Source organism: Pan paniscus, chromosome 7 (assembly GCF_029289425.2).
Source record: "Pan paniscus chromosome 7, NHGRI_mPanPan1-v2.0_pri, whole genome shotgun sequence".
Classification (NCBI taxonomy): domain Eukaryota; kingdom Metazoa; phylum Chordata; class Mammalia; order Primates; family Hominidae; genus Pan; species Pan paniscus.
Genome location: NC_073256.2, coordinates 6325300 through 6343597, shown reverse-complemented (window position 1 = coordinate 6343597; position 18298 = coordinate 6325300).

Sequence of the window (18298 nt, the reverse complement as noted above, 5' to 3'; positions counted from 1 at the left end):
GTGTAGATATTTACATGTTTATAGAGATAGCAGTGTAGATATTTACATGTTTATACAGATGGCTGTGTAGATATTTCCATGTGTATACAGATGGCATTGTAGATATTTCCATGTTTATACAGATGACTGTAGAGGTATTTCCATGTTTTACAGATGGCTGTGCAGATATTTCCATGTTTATAGAGATAGCGGTGTAGATATTTCCATGTTTGTACAGATGGCGTTGTTGATATTTCCATCTATACACAGATGGCCGTGTAGATATTTCCATGTTTATACAGATGGCAGCGTAGATATTTCCATGGACATGCAGATGGCGGTGTAGATATTTCCATGTTTATACAGATAGCGGTGCAGATATTTCCATGTTTTCACAGATGGTGGTGTGGATATTTCCGTGTTTATACACATGGCAGAGTAGATATTTCCATCTTTATGGAGATGGCAGTGTAGATATTTTCACGTTTATAGAGATGGCGGTGTAGATATTTCCATATTTATAGAGATAGCAGTGTAGATAATTCCATCTTTCTACAGATGGCAGTGTAGATATTTCCATGTTTATACAGATGGCGGTGTAGATATTTCCATACTTATAGAGATGTCTGTGTAGATATTTCCATGTGTATACAGATGGTATTGTAGTTATTTCCATGTTTATACAGATGGTGGTGTAGATATTTCCATGTTTATTCAGATGACTGTATAGATATTTCCATGTTTTTACAGATGGCAGTGGAGATATTTCAATGTTTATAGAGATGGCTCTGTAGATATTCCATGTTTATACAGATCGCGGTGTAGATATTTCCATGTTTATACAGATAGCGGTGTAGATATTTCCATGTTTTTACAGATAACGGTGTAGATATTTCCATGTTTACACAGATTGCGGTGTAGATATTTCCATCTTTCTACAAATGGCATTGTAGATATTTCCATGTTTATGCAGATGGCGGTGTACATACTTCCATGTTTATATAGATGGTGGTGTAGATATTACCATGTTTGTACAGATAGCGGTGTAGATATTTCCATGTTTATACAGATCGTGGTGAAGATATTTCCATGTGTATACAGATCGCGGTGTAGATATTTCCATGTTTATACAGATCGCGGTGTAGATATTTCCATGTTTATACAGATAGCGGTGTAGACATTTCCATGTTTACAGATAGCAGTGTAGATATTTCCATGTTTATAGAGATAGCGGTGTAGGTATTTCCATGTTTATAGACATAGCAGTGTACATATATCCATGTTTATATAGATGGCGTTGTAGATATTTCCATGTTTATACCGATAGATGTGTTGGTATTTCTACGTTTATACCGATAGCGATGTAGATATTTCCATGTTTATACAGCTCGCGGTGCAGATATTTATATCTTTACACAGATGGTATTGTAGATATTTCCTTATTCACACAGATGGCGGTGTAGATGTTTCCATGTTTATACAGATGGCGGAGTAGTTAGTTCCATTTTTATGGAGATGGCAGTGTAGATATTTTCATGTTTATAGAGATGGCGGTGTAGATATTTCCATGTTTATAGAGATAGCAGTGTAGATATTTACATGTTTATACAGATGGCTGTGTAGATATTTCCATGTGTATACAGATGGCATTGTAGATATTTCCATGTTTATACCGATGACTGTAGAGGTTTTTCCATTTTTTACCGATGGCTCTGCAGATATTTCCATGTTTATAGAGATAGCGGTGTAGATATTTCCATGTTTGTACAGATGGCGTTGTAGATATTTCCATCTATACACAGATGGCCGTGTAGATATTTCCATGTTTATACAGATGGCAGCGTAGATATTTCCATGGACATGCAGATGGCGGTGTAGATATTTCCATGTTTATACAGATAGCGGTGTAGATATTTCCATGTTTTCACAGATGGTGGTGTAGATATTTCCGTGTTTATACACATGGCGGAGCAGATACTTCCATCTTTATGGAGATGGCAGTCTAGATATTTTCATGTTTATAGAGATGGCGGTGTAGATATTTCCATATTTATAGAGATAGCGGTGTAGATAATTCCATCTTTCTACAGATGGCAGTGTAGATATTTCCATGTTTATACAGATGGCGGTGTAGATATTTCCATACTTATACAGATGTCTGTGTAGATATTTCCATGTGTATACAGATGGTATTGTAGGTATTTCCATGTTTATACAGATGGTGGTGTAGATATTTCCATGTTTATTCAGATGACTATGTAGATATTTCCATGTTTTTACAGTTGGCAGTGTAGATATTTCCATGTTTATAGAGATGGCGCCGTAGATATTCCATGTTTATACAGATCGCGGTGTAGATATTTCCATGTTTATACAGATAGCGGTGTAGATATTTCCATGTTTTTAGAGATAACGGTGTAGATATTTCCATGTTTACACAGATCGCGGTGTAGATATTTCCATCTTTCTACAGATGGCATTGTAGATATTTCCATGTTTATGCAGATGGCGGTGTAGATACTTCCATGTTTATATAGATGGTGGTGTAGATATTACCATGTTTATACAGATAGCGGTGTAGATATTTCCATGTTTATACAGATCGTGGTGAAGATATTTCCATGTTTATACAGATCACGGTGTAGATATTTCCATGTTTGTACAGATCGCGGTGTAGATATTTCCAAGTTTATACAGATCGCGGTGTAGATATTTCCAAGTTTATACAGATAGCGTTGTAGATATTTCCATGTTAATACAGATAGCAGTGTAGATATTTCCATGTTTATAGAGATAGCGGTGTAGGTATTTCCATGTTTATAGACATAGCAGTGTAGATATATCCATGTTTATATAGATGGCGTTGTAGATATTTCCATGTTTATACCGATAGATGTGTTGGTATTTCTACGTTTATACAGATAGCGATGTAGATATTTCCATGTTTATACAGCTCGCGGTGCAGATATTTATATCTTTATACAGATGGCATTGTAGATATTTCCTTATTCACACAGATGGCGGTGTAGATGTTTCCATGTTTATACAGATGGCGGAGTAGTTAGTTCCAGGTTTATGGAGATGGCAGTGTAGATATTTTCATGTTTATAGAGATGGCGGTGTAGATATTTCCATGTTTATAGAGATAGCAGTGTAGATATTTACATGTTTATACAGATGACTGTAGAGGTATTTCCATGTTTTACCGATGGCTCTGCAGATATTTCCATGTTTATAGAGATAGCGGTGTAGATATTTCCATGTTTGTACAGATGGCGTTGTTGATATTTCCATCTATACACAGATGGCCGTGTAGATATTTCCATGTTTATACAGATGGTAGCGTAGATATTTCCATGGACATGCAGATGGCGGTGTAGATATTTCCATGTTTATACAGATAGCGGTGTAGATATTTCCATGTTTTCACAGATGGTGGTGTAGATGTTTCCGTGTTTATACACATGGCTGAGTAGATACTTCCATCTTTATAGAGATGGCAGTGTAGATATTTTCATGTTTATAGAGATGGCGGTGTAGATATTTCCATATTTATAGAGATAGCGGTGTAGATATTTCCATCTTTCTACAGATGGCAGTGTAGATATTTCCATGTTTATACAGATGGCGGTGTAGATATTTCCATACTTATAGAGTTGTCTGTGCACATATTTCCATGTGTATACAGATGGTATTGTAGGTATTTCCATGTTTATGCAGATGGCGGTGTAGATATTTCCATGTTTATATAGATGGTGGTGTAGATATTACCATGTTTATACAGATAGCGGTGTAGATATTTCCATGTTTATACAGATCGTGGTGAAGATATTTCCATGTTTATACAGATCGCGGTGTAGATATTTCCATGTTTATACAGATCGCTGTGCAGATATTTCCATGTTTATACAGATAGCTGTGTAGATATTTCCATGTTTATACAGATAGCGGTGTAGATATTTCCATGTTTATAGAGATAGCGGTGTAGGTATTTCCATGTTTACAGACATAGCGGTGTAGATATTTCCATGTTTATATAGATGGCGTTGTAGATATTTCCATGTTTATACCGATAGATGTGTTGGTATTTCCACGTTTATACAGATAGCGATGTAGATATTTCCATGTTTATACAGCTCGCGGTGCAGATATTTATATCTTTATACTGATGGCATTGTAGATAATTCCTTATTCACACAGATGGCGGTGTAGATGTTTCCATGTTTATACAGATGGCGGAGTAGTTAGTTCCATGTTTATGGAGATGGCAGTGTAGATATTTTCGTGTTTATAGAGATGGCGGTGTAGATATTTCCATGTTTATAGAGATAGCAGTGTAGATATTTACATGTTTATACAGATGGCTGTGTAGATATTTCCATGTGTATACAGATGGCATTGTAGATATTTCCATGTTTATACAGATGACTGAAGAGGTATTTCCATGTTTTACCGATGGCTCTGCAGATATTTCCATGTTTATAGAGATAGCGGTGTAGATATTTCCATGTTTGTACAGATGGCGTTGTTGATATTTCCATCTATACACAGATGGCCGTGTAGATATTTCCATGTTTATACAGATGGCTGCGTAGATATTTCCATGGACATGCAGATGGCGGTGTAGATATTTCCATGTTTATACAGATAGCGGTGTAGATATTTCCATGTTTTCACAGATGTTGGTCTGGATACTTCCGTGTTTATACACATGGCAGAGTAGATACTTCCATCTTTATGGAGATGGCAGTGTAGATATTTTCATGTTTATAGAGAGGGCGGTGTAGATATTTCCATATTTATAGAGATAGCGGTGTAGATAATTCCATCTTTCTACAGATGGCAGTGTAGATATTTCCATGTTTTTACAGATGGTGGTGTAGATATTTCCATACTTATACAGATGTCTGTGTAGATATTTCCATGTGTATACAGATGGTATTGTAGGTTTTTCCATGTTTATACAGATGGTGGTGTAGATATTTCCATGTTTATTGAGATGTCTGTGTAGATATTTCCATGTTTTACAGATGGCAGTGGAGATATTTCAATGTTTATAGAGATGGCGCTGTAGATATTTCCATGTTTATACAGATTGCGGTGTAGATATTTCCATGTTTATACAGATAGCGGTGTAGATATTTCCATGTTTTTACAGATATCGGTGTAGATATTTCCATGTTTACACCGATTGCGGTGTAGATATTTCCATCTTTCTACAGATGGCATTGTAGATATTTCCATGTTTATGCACATGGCGGTGTAGATATTTCCATGTTTATATAGATGGTGGTGTAGATATTACCATGTTTATACAGATAGCGGTGTAGATATTTCCATGTTTATACAGATCGTGGTGAAGATATTTCCATGTTTATACAGATTGCGGTGTAGATATTTCCATGTTTTTACAGATCGCTGTGTAGATAGTTCCATGTTTATACAGATAGCGGTGTAGATATTTCCATGTTTATACAGATAGCGGTGTAGATATTTCCATGATTATAGAGATAGCGGTGTAGGTATTTCCATGTTTATAGACATAGCGGTGTAGATATTTCCATGTTTATATAGATGGCGTTGTAGATATTTCCATGTTTATACCGATAGATGTGTTGGTATTTCCACGTTTATACAGATAGCGATGTAGATATTTCCATGTTTATACAGCTCGCGGTGCAGATATTTATATCTTTATACTGATGGCATTGTAGATATTTCCTTATTCACACAGATGGCGGTGTAGATGTTTCCATGTTTATACAGATGGCGGAGTAGTTAGTTCCATGTTTATGGAGATGGCAGTGTAGATATTTTCATGTTTATAGAGATGGCGGTGTAGATATTTACATGTTTATAGAGATAGCAGTGTAGATATTTACATGTTTATACAGATGGCTGTGTAGATATTTCCATGTGTATACAGATGGCATTGTAGATATTTCCATGTTTATACAGATGACTGTAGAGGTATTTCCATGTTTTATAGATGGCTGTGCAGATATTTCCATGTTTATAGAGATAGCGGTGTAGATATTTCCATGTTTGTACAGATGGCGTTGTTGATATTTCCATCTATACACAGATGGCCGTGTAGATATTTCCATGTTTATACAGATGGCAGCGTAGATATTTCCATGGACATGCAGATGGCGGTGTAGATATTTCCATGTTTATACAGATAGCGGTGTAGATATTTCCATGTTTTCACAGATGGTGGTGTAGATATTTCCGTGTTTATACAGATGGCGGCGTAGTTACTTCCATCTTTATGGAGATGGCAGTGTAGATATTTTCATGTTTATATAGATGGCGGTGTAGATATTTCCATGTTTATAGAGATAGCAGTGTAGATATTTACATGTTTATACAGCTCGCGGTGCAGATATTTATATCTTTATACAGATGGCATTGTAGATATTTCCTTATTCACACAGATGGCGGTGTAGATGTTTCCATGTTTATACAGATGGCGGAGTAGTTAGTTCCATGTTTATGGAGATGGCAGTGTAGATATTTTCATGTTTATAGAGATGGCGGTGTAGATATTTCCATGTTTATAGAGATAGCAGTGTAGATATTTACATGTTTATACAGAGGGCTGTGTAGATATTTCCATGTGTATACAGATGGCATTGTAGATATTTCCATGTTTATACAGATGACTGAAGAGGTATTTCCATGTTTTACCGATGGCTGTGCAGATATTTCCATGTTTATAGAGATAGCGGTGTAGATATTTCCATGTTTGTACAGATGGCGTTGTTGATATTTCCATCTATACACAGATGGCCGTGTAGATATTTCCATGTTTATACAGATGGCAGCGTAGGTATTTCCATGGACATGCAGATGGCGGTGTAGATATTTCCATGTTTATACAGATAGCGGTGCAGATATTTCCATGTTTTCACAGATGGTGGTGTGGATATTTCCGTGTTTATACACATGGCAGAGTAGATATTTCCATCTTTATGGAGATGGCAGTGTAGATATTTTCACGTTTATAGAGATGGCTGTGTAGATATTTCCATATTTATAGAGATAGCAGTGTAGATAATTCCATCTTTCTACAGATGGCAGTGTAGATATTTCCATGTTTATACAGATGGCGGTGTAGATATTTCCATACTTATAGAGTTGTCTGTGTAGATATTTCCATGTGTATACAGATGGTATTGTAGGTATTTCCATGTGTATACAGATGGTGGTGTAGATATTTCCATGTTTATTCAGATGACTGTGTAGATATTTCCATGTTTTACAGATGGCAGTGTAGATATTTCAATGTTTATAGAGATGGCGCTGTAGATATTTCCATGTTTATACAGATTGCGGTGTAGATATTTCCATGTTTATACAGATAGCGGTGTAGATATTTCCATGTTTTTACAGATATCGGTGTAGATATTTCCATGTTTACACAGATTGCGGTGTAGATATTTCCATCTTTCTACAGATGGCATTGTAGATATTTCCATGTTTATGCACATGGCGGTGTAGATATTTCCATGTTTATATAGATGGTGGTGTAGATATTACCATGTTTATACAGATAGCGGTGTAGATATTTCCATGTTTATACAGATCGCGGTGTAGATATTTCCATGTTTATACAGATAGCTGTGTAGATATTTCCATGTTTATACAGATAGCGGTGTAGATATTTCCATGTTTATACAGATAGCGGTGTAGATATTTCCATGTTTATAGAGATAGCGGTGTAGGTATTTCCATGTTTATAGACATAGCCGTGTAGATATTTCCATGTTTATATAGATGGCGTTGTAGATATTTCCATGTTTATACCGATAGATGTGTTGGTATTTCCACGTTTATACAGATAGCGATGTAGATATTTCCATGTTTATACTGCTCGCGGTGCAGATATTTATATCTTTATACTGATGGCATTGTAGATATTTCCTTATTCACACAGATGGCGGTGTAGATGTTTCCATGTTTATACAGATGGCGGAGTAGTTAGTTCCATGTTTATGGAGATGGCAGTGTAGATATTTTCATGTTTATAGAGATGGCGGTGTAGATATTTACATGTTTATAGAGATAGCAGTGTAGATATTTACATGTTTATACAGATGGCTGTGTAGATATTTCCATGTGTATACAGATGGCATTGTAGATATTTCCATGTTTATACAGATGACTGTAGAGGTATTTCCATGTTTTACAGATGGCTGTGCAGATATTTCCATGTTTATAGAGATAGCGGTGGAGATATTTCCATGTTTGTACAGATGGCGTTGTTGATATTTCCATCTATACACAGATGGCCGTGTAGATATTTCCATGTTTATACAGATGGCAGCGTAGATATTTCCATGGACATGCAGATGGCGGTGTAGATATTTCCATGTTTATACAGATAGCGGTGTAGTTATTTCCATGTTTTCACAGATGGTGGTGTAGATATTTCCGTGTTTATACAGATGGCGGCGTAGTTACTTCCATCTTTATGGAGATGGCAGTGTAGATATTTTCATGTTTATAGAGATGGCGGTGTAGATATTTCCATATTTATAGAGATAGCGGTGTAGATATTTCCATCTTTCTACAGATGGCAGTGTAGATATTTCCATGTTTATACAGATGGCGGTGTAGATATTTCCATACTTATACAGATGTCTGTGCAGATATATCCATGTGTATAGAGATGGTATTGTAGGTATTTACATGTTTATACAGATGGTGGTGTAGATATTTCCATGTTTATTCAGATGACTGTGTAGATATTTCCATGGTTTTACAGATGGCAGTGTAGATATTTCAATGTTTATAGAGATGGCGCTGTAGATACTTCCATGTTTATACAGATCACGGCGTAGGTATTTCCATGTTTTTACAGATATCGGTGTAGATATTTCCATGTTTACACAGATTGCAGTGTAGATATTTCCATCTTTCTACATATGGCATTGTAGATATTTCCATGTTTATGGAGATGGCAGTGTAGATATTTTCAGGTTTATAGAGATGGCAGTGTAGATATTTCCATGTTTATAGAGATAGCAGTGTAGATATTTACATGTTTATACAGATGGCTGTGTAGATATTTCCATGTGTATACAGATGGCATTGTAGTTATTTCCATGTTTATACAGATGACTGTAGAGGTATTTCCATGTTTTACCGATGGCTCTGCAGATATTTCCATGTTTATAGAGATAGCGGTGTAGATATTTCCATGTTTGTAGAGATGGCGTTGTTGATATTTCCATCTATACACAGATGGCCGTGTAGATATTTCCATGTTTATGCAGATGGCAGCGTAGATATTTCCATGGACATGCAGATGGCGGTGTAGATATTTCCATGTTTATACAGATAGTGGTGTAGATATTTCCATGTTTTCACAGATGGTGGTGTAGATGTTTCCGTGTTTATACACATGGCGGAGTAGATATTTCCATCTTTATGGAGATGGCAGTGTAGATATTTTCATGTTTATAGAGTTGGCGGTGTAGATATTTCCATATTTATAGAGATAGCGGTGTAGATATTTCCATCTTTCTACAGATGGCAGTGTAGATATTTCCATGTTTATACAGATGGCGGTGTAGATATTTCCATACTTATACAGATGTCTGTGTATATATATATCCATGTGAATACAGATGGTATTGTAGGTATTTCCATGTTTATACAGATGGTGGTGTAGATATTTCCATGTTTTTTCAGATGACTGTGTAGATATTTCCATGTATTTACAGATGGCAGTGTAGATATTTCTATGTTTATAGAGATGGCGCTGTAGATATTTCCATGTTTATACAGATCGCGGTGTAGATATTTCCATGTATTTACAGATATCGGTGTAGATATTTCCATGTTTACACAGATTGCGGTGTAGATATTTCCATCTTTCTACAGATGGCGTTGTAGATATTTCCATGTTTATGCAGATGGCGTTGTAGATATTTCCATGTTTATATAGATGGTGGTGTAGATATTACCATGTTTTTACAGATAGCGGTGTAGATATTTCCATGTTTATACAGATCGCGGTGAAGATATTTCCATGTTTATACAGATCGCGTTGTAGATATTTCCATGTTTATACAGATCGCGGTGTAGATATTTCCATGTTTATACAGATAGCGGTGTAGATATTTCCATGTTTAAATAGATGGCATTGCAGATATTTCCATGTTTATACCGATAGATGTGTTGGTATTTCCACGTTTATACAGATAGCGATGTAGATATTTCCATGTTTATACAGCTCGCGGAGCAGATATTTATATCTTTATACAGATGGCATTGTAGATATTTCCATATTCACACAGATGACCATGTAGATATTTCCATGTTTATACAGATGGCAGCGAAGATATTTCCATGTACATGCAGATGGCGGTGTAGATATTTCCATGTTTATACAGATAGCGGTGTAGATATTTCCATGTTTTCACAAATGGTGGTGTAGATATTTCCGTATTTATACACATGGCGGTGTAGATACTTCCATATTTATGGAGATGGCAGTGTAGATATTTTCATGTTTATAGAGATGGCGGTGTAGATATTTCCATATTTATAGAGATGGCGGTGTAGATAATTCCATCTTTCTACAGATGGCAGTGTAGATATTTCCATGTTTATACAGATGGCGGTGTAGATATTTCCATACTTATACAGATGTCTGTGTAGATATTTCCATGTGTATACAGATGGTATTTAGGTATTTCCATGTTTATACAGATGGTGGTGTAGATATTTCCATGGTTATTCAGATGACTGTGTAGATATTTCCATGTTTTTACAGATGGCAGTGTAGATATTTCAATGTTTATAGAGATGGCGCTGTAGATATTTCCATGTTTATACAGATCGCGGTGTAGATATTTCCATGTTTATACAGATAGCGGTGTAGATATTTCCGTGTTTTTACAGATAACGGTGTAGATATTTCCATGTTTACACAGATTGCGGTGTAGATATTTCCATCTTTCTACAGATGGCATTGTAGATATTTCCATGTTTATGCAGATGGCGGTGTAGATATTTCCATGTTTATACAGATAGCGGTGTAGATATTTCCATGTTTATAGAGATAGCGGTGTGGGTATTTCCATGTTTATAGACATAGCGGTGTAGATATTTCCATGTTTATATAGATGGCGTTGTAGATATTGCCATGTTTATACCGATAGATGTGTTGGTATTTCCACGTTTATACAGATAGCGATGTAGATATTTCCATGTTTATACAGCTCGCAGTGCAGATACTTATATCTTTATACAGATGTCATTGTAGATATTTCCTTATTCACACAGATGGCGGTGTAGATGTTTCCATGTTTATACAGATCGCAGTGTAGTTATTTCCATGTTTATACAGATAGCGGTGTAGATATTTCCATGTTTTTACAGATAACGGTGTAGATATTTCCATGGACATGCAGATGGCGGTGTAGATATTTCCATGTTTATACAGATAGCGGTGTAGATATTTCCATGTTTTCACAGATGGTGGTGTAGATATTTCCGAATTATACACATGGCGGAGTAGATACTTCCATCTTTATGGAGATGGCAGTGTAGATATTTTCATGTTTATAGAGATGGCGGTGTAGATATTTCCATATTTACAGAGATAGCGGTGTAGATAATTCCATCTTTCTACAGATGGCAGTGTAGATATTTCCATGTTTATACAGATGGCGGTGTAGATATTTCCATACTTATACAGATGTCTGTGTAGATATTTCCATGTGTATACAGACGGTATTGTAGGTATTTCCATGTTTATACAGATGGTGGTGTAGATATTTCCATGTTTATTCAGATGACTGTGTAGATATTTCCATGTTTTTACAGATGGCAGTGTAGATATTTCAATGTTTATAGAGATGGCGCTGTAGATATTTCCATGTTTATACAGATCGCAGTGTAGATATTTCCATGTTTATAGAGATAGCGGTGTAGAAATTTCCATGTTTTTTCAGATAACGGTGTAGATATTTCCATGTTTACACAGATTGCGGTGTAGATATTTCCATCTTTCTACAGATGGCATTGTAGATATTTCCGTGTTTATGCAGATGGCGGTGTAGATACTTCCATGTTTATATACATGGTGGTGTAGATATTACCATGTTTATACAGATAGCGGTGTAGATATTTCCATGTTTATACAGATCGCGGTGTAGATATTTCCATGTTTATACAGATCGCGGTGTAGATATTTCCATGTTTATACAGATCGCGGTGTAGATATTTCCATGTTTATACAGATAGCGTTGTAGATATTTCCATGTTTATACAGATAGCGGTGTAGAGATTTCCATGTTTATAGAGATAGCGGTGTAGGTATTTCCATGTTTATAGACATAGCAGTGTAGATATTTCCATCTTTATATACATGGCGTTGTAGATGTTTCCATGTTTATACCGATAGATGTGTTGGTATTTCAACGTTTATACAGATAGCGATGTAGATATTTCCATGTTTATACAGCTCGCGGTGCAGATATATATATCTTTATACAGATGGCATTGTAGATATTTCCTTATTCACACAGATGGCGGTGTAGATGTTTCCATGTTTATACAGATGGCGGAGTAGTTAGTTCCATGTTTATGGAGATGGCATTGTAGATATTTTCATGTTTATAGAGATGGCGGTGTAGATATTTCCATGTTTATAGAGATAGCAGTGTAGATATTTACATGTTTATACAGATGGCTGTGTAGTTATTTCCATATGTATACAGATGACATTGTAGATATTTCCATGTTTATACAGATGACTGTAGAGGTATTTCAATGTTTTACAGATGGCTGTGCAGATATTTCCATGTTTATAGAGATAGCGGTGTAGATATTTCCATGTTTGTACAGATGGCGTTGTTGATATTTCCATCTATACACAGATGGCCGTGTAGATATTTCCATGTTTATACAGATGGCAGCGTAGATATTTCCACGGACATGCAGATGGCGGTGTAGATATTTCCATGTTTATACAGATAGCAGTGTAGATATTTCCATGTTTTCACAGATGGTGGTGTAGATATTTCCGTGTTTATACACATGGTGGAGTAGATACTTCCATCTTTATGGAGATGGCAGTGTAGATATTTTCATGTTTATAGAGATGGCGGTGGAGATATTTCCATATTTATACAGATAGCGGTGTAGATATTTCCATCTTTCTACAGATGGCAGTGTAGATATTTCCATGTTTATACAGATGGCTGTGTAGATATTTCCATACTTACACAGATGTCTGTGTATATATATCCATGTGTATACAGATGGTATTGTAGGTATTTCCATGTTTATACAGATGGTGGTGTAGATATTTCCATGTTTATTCAGATGACTGTGTAGATATTTCCATGTTTTTACAGATGGCAGTGTAGATATTTCAATGTTTATAGAGATGGCGCAGGAGATATTTCCATGTTTATACAGATCGCGGTGTAGATATTTCCATGTTTTTACAGATATCGGTGTAGATATTTCCATGTTTACACAGATTGCGGTGTAGATATTTCCATGTTTGTACAGATGGCATTGTAGATATTTCCATGTTTATGCAGATGGCGGTGTACATATTTCCATGTTTAAATAGATGGTGGTGTAGATATTACCATGTTTATACAGATAGCGGTGTAGATATTTCCATGTTTATACAGATCGTGGTGAAGATATTTCCATGTTTATACAGATGGCGGTGTAGATATTTCCATGTTTATACAGATCGCGGGATAGATATTTCCATGTTTATACAGATAGCGGTGTAGATATTTCCATGTTTATACAGATAGCGGTGTAGATATTTCCATGTTTATAGAGATAGCGGTGTAGGTATTTCCATGTTTATAGACATAGCGGTGTAGATATTTCCATGTTTATATAGATGGCGTTGTAGATTTTTCCATGTTTATACCGATAGATGTGTTGGTAGTTCCACGTTTATACAGATAGCGATGTAGATATTTCCATGTTTATACAGCTCGCGGAGCAGATATTTATATCTTTATACAGATGGCATTGTAGATATTTCCTTATTCACACAGATGGCGGTGCAGATGTTTCCATGTTTATACAGATGGCGGAGTAGTTAGTTCCATGTTTAAGGAGATGGCAGTGTAGATATTTTCATGTTTATAGAGATGGCGGAGTAGATATTTCCATGTTTATAGAGATAGCATTGTAGATATTTACATGTTTATACAGATGGCTGTGTAGATATTTCCATGTGTACACAGATGGCATTGTAGATATTTCCATGTTTATACAGATGACTGTACAGTTATTTCCATGTTTTACAGATGGCTGTGCAGATATTTCCATGTTTATAGGGATAGCGGTGTAGATATTTCCATGTTTGTAGAGATGGCGTTGTTGATATTTCCACCTATACACAGATGGCCATGTAGATATTTCCACGTTTATACAGATGGCAGCGTAGATATTTCCATGGACATGCAGATGGCGGTGTAGATATTTCCATGTTTATACAGATAGCGGTGTAGATATTTCCATACTTATACAGATGTCTGTGTAGATATTTCCATGTGTATACAGATGGTATTGTAGGTATTTCCATGTTTATACAGATGGTGGTGTAGATATTTCCATGGTTATTCTGATGACTGTGTAGATATTTCCATATTTTTACAGATGGCAGTGTAGATATTTCAATGTTTATAGAGATGGCGCTGTAGATATTTCCATGTTTATACAGATCGCGGTGTAGATATTTCCGTGTTTATACAGATAGCGGTGTAGATATTTCCATGTTTTTACAGATAACGGTGTAGATATTTCCATGTTTACACAGATTGTGGTGTAGATATTTCCATCTTTCTACAGATGGCATTGTAGATATTTCCATGTTTATGCAGATGGCGGTGTAGATATTTCCATGTTTATACAGATAGCGGGGTAGATATTTCCATGTTTATAGAGATAGCGGTGTGGGTATTTCCATGTTTATAGACATAGCGGTGTAGATATTTCCATGTTTATATAGATGGCGTTGTAGATATTGCTATGTTTATACCGATAGATTTGTTGGTATTTCCACGTTTATACAGATAGCGATGTAGATATTTCCATGTTTATACAGCTCGCGGTGCAGATACTTATATCTTTATACAGGTGGCATTGTAGATATTTCCTTATTCACACAGATGGCGGTGTAGATGTTTCCATGTTTATACAGATCACAGTGTAGATATTTCCATGTTTATACAGATAGCGGTGTAGATATTTCCATGTTTTTACAGATAACTGTGTAGATATTTCCATGGACATGCAGATGGCGGTGTAGATATTTCCATGTTTATACAGATAGCGGTGTAGATATTTCCATGTTTTCACAGATGGTGGTGTAGATATTTCCGAATTATACACATGGCGGAGAAGATACTTCCATCTTCATGGAGATGGCAGTGTAGATATTTTCATGTTTATAGAGATGGCGGTGTAGATATTTCCATATTTATAGAAATGGCGGTGTAGATAATTCCATCTTTCTACAGATGGCAGTGTAGATATTTCCATGTTTATACAGATGGCGGTGTAAATATTTCCATACTTATACAGATGTCTGTGTAGATATTTCCATGTGTATACAGACGGTATTGTAGGTATTTCCATGTTTATACAGATGGTGGTGTAGATATTTCCATGTTTATTCAGATGACTGTGTAGATATTTCCATGTTTTTACAGATGGCAGTGTAGATATTTCAATGTTTATAGAGATGGCGCTGTAGATATTTCCATGTTTATACATATCGCAGTGTAGATATTTCCATGTTTATAGAGATAGCGGTGTAGATATTTCCATGTTTTTTCAGATAACGGTGTAGATATTTCCATGTTTACACAGATTGCGGTGTAGATATTTCCATCTTTCTACAGATGGCATTGTAGATATTTCCATGTTTATGCAGATGGCGGTGTAGATATTTCCATGTTTATAGAGATCGCGGTGTAGATATTTCCATGTTTATACAGATAGCGTTGTAGAGATTTCCATGTTTATAGAGATAGCGGTGTAGGTATTTCCATGTTTATAGACATAGCAGTGTAGATATTTCCATCTTTATATACATGGCGTTGTAGATATTTCCATGTTTATAGCGATAGATGTGTTGGTATTTCAACGTTTATACAGATAGCGATGTAGATATTTGTATGTTTATACAGCTCGCGGTGCAGATATATATATCTTTATACAGATGGCATTGTAGATATTTCCTTATTCACACAGATGGCGGTGTAGTTGTTTCCATGTTTATACAGATGGCGGAGTAGTTAGTTCCATGTTTATGGAGATGGCAGTGTAGATATTTTCATGTTTATAGAGATGGCGGTGTAGATATTTCCATGTTTATAGAGATAGCAGTGTAGATATTTACATGTTTATACAGATGGCTGTGTAGATATTTCCATGTGTATACAGATGGCATTGTAGATATTTCCATGTTTATACAGATGACTATAGAGGTATTTCCATGTTTTACAGATGGCAGTGGAGATATTTCAATGTTTATAGAGATGGCGCTGTAGATATTTCCATGTTTATACAGATTGCGGTGTAGATATTTCCATGTTTATACAGATAGCGGTGTAGATATTTCCATGTTTTTACAGATATCGGTGTAGATATTTCCATGTTTACACCGATTGCGGTGTAGATATTTCCATCTTTCTACAGATGGCATTGTAGATATTTCCATGTTTATGCACATGGCGGTGTAGATATTTCCATGTTTATATAGATGGTGGTGTAGATATTACCATGTTTATACAGATAGCGGTGTAGATATTTCCATGTTTATACAGATCGTGGTGAAGATATTTCCATGTTTATACAGATTGCGGTGTAGATATTTCCATGTTTTTACAGATCGCTGTGTAGATAGTTCCATGTTTATACAGATAGCGGTGTAGATATTTCCATGTTTATACAGATAGCGGTGTAGATATTTCCATGATTATAGAGATAGCGGTGTAGGTATTTCCATGTTTATAGACATAGCGGTGTAGATATTTCCATGTTTATATAGATGGCGTTGTAGATATTTCCATGTTTATACCGATAGATGTGTTGGTATTTCCACGTTTATACAGATAGCGATGTAGATATTTCCATGTTTATACAGCTCGCGGTGCAGATATTTATATCTTTATACTGATGGCATTGTAGATATTTCCTTATTCACACAGATGGCGGTGTAGATGTTTCCATGTTTATACAGATGGCGGAGTAGTTAGTTCCATGTTTATGGAGATGGCAGTGTAGATATTTTCATGTTTATAGAGATGGCGGTGTAGATATTTACATGTTTATAGAGATAGCAGTGTAGATATTTACATGTTTATACAGATGGCTGTGTAGATATTTCCATGTGTATACAGATGGCATTGTAGATATTTCCATGTTTATACAGATGACTGTAGAGGTATTTCCATGTTTTATAGATGGCTGTGCAGATATTTCCATGTTTATAGAGATAGCGGTGTAGATATTTCCATGTTTGTACAGATGGCGTTGTTGATATTTCCATCTATACACAGATGGCCGTGTAGATATTTCCATGTTTATACAGATGGCAGCGTAGATATTTCCATGGACATGCAGATGGCGGTGTAGATATTTCCATGTTTATACAGATAGCGGTGTAGATATTTCCATGTTTTCACAGATGGTGGTGTAGATATTTCCGTGTTTATACAGATGGCGGCGTAGTTACTTCCATCTTTATGGAGATGGCAGTGTAGATATTTTCATGTTTATATAGATGACGGTGTAGATATTTCCATGTTTATAGAGATAGCAGTGTAGATATTTACATGTTTATACAGCTCGCGGTGCAGATATTTATATCTTTATACAGATGGCATTGTAGATATTTCCTTATTCACACAGATGGCGGTGTAGATGTTTCCATGTTTATACAGATGGCGGAGTAGTTAGTTCCATGTTTATGGAGATGGCAGTGTAGATATTTTCATGTTTATAGAGATGGCGGTGTAGATATTTCCATGTTTATAGAGATAGCAGTGTAGATATTTACATGTTTATACAGAGGGCTGTGTAGATATTTCCATGTGTATACAGATGGCATTGTAGATATTTCCATGTTTATACAGATGACTGAAGAGGTATTTCCATGTTTTACCGATGGCTGTGCAGATATTTCCATGTTTATAGAGATAGCGGTGTAGATATTTCCATGTTTGTACAGATGGCGTTGTTGATATTTCCATCTATACACAGATGGCCGTGTAGATATTTCCATGTTTATACAGATGGCAGCGTAGGTATTTCC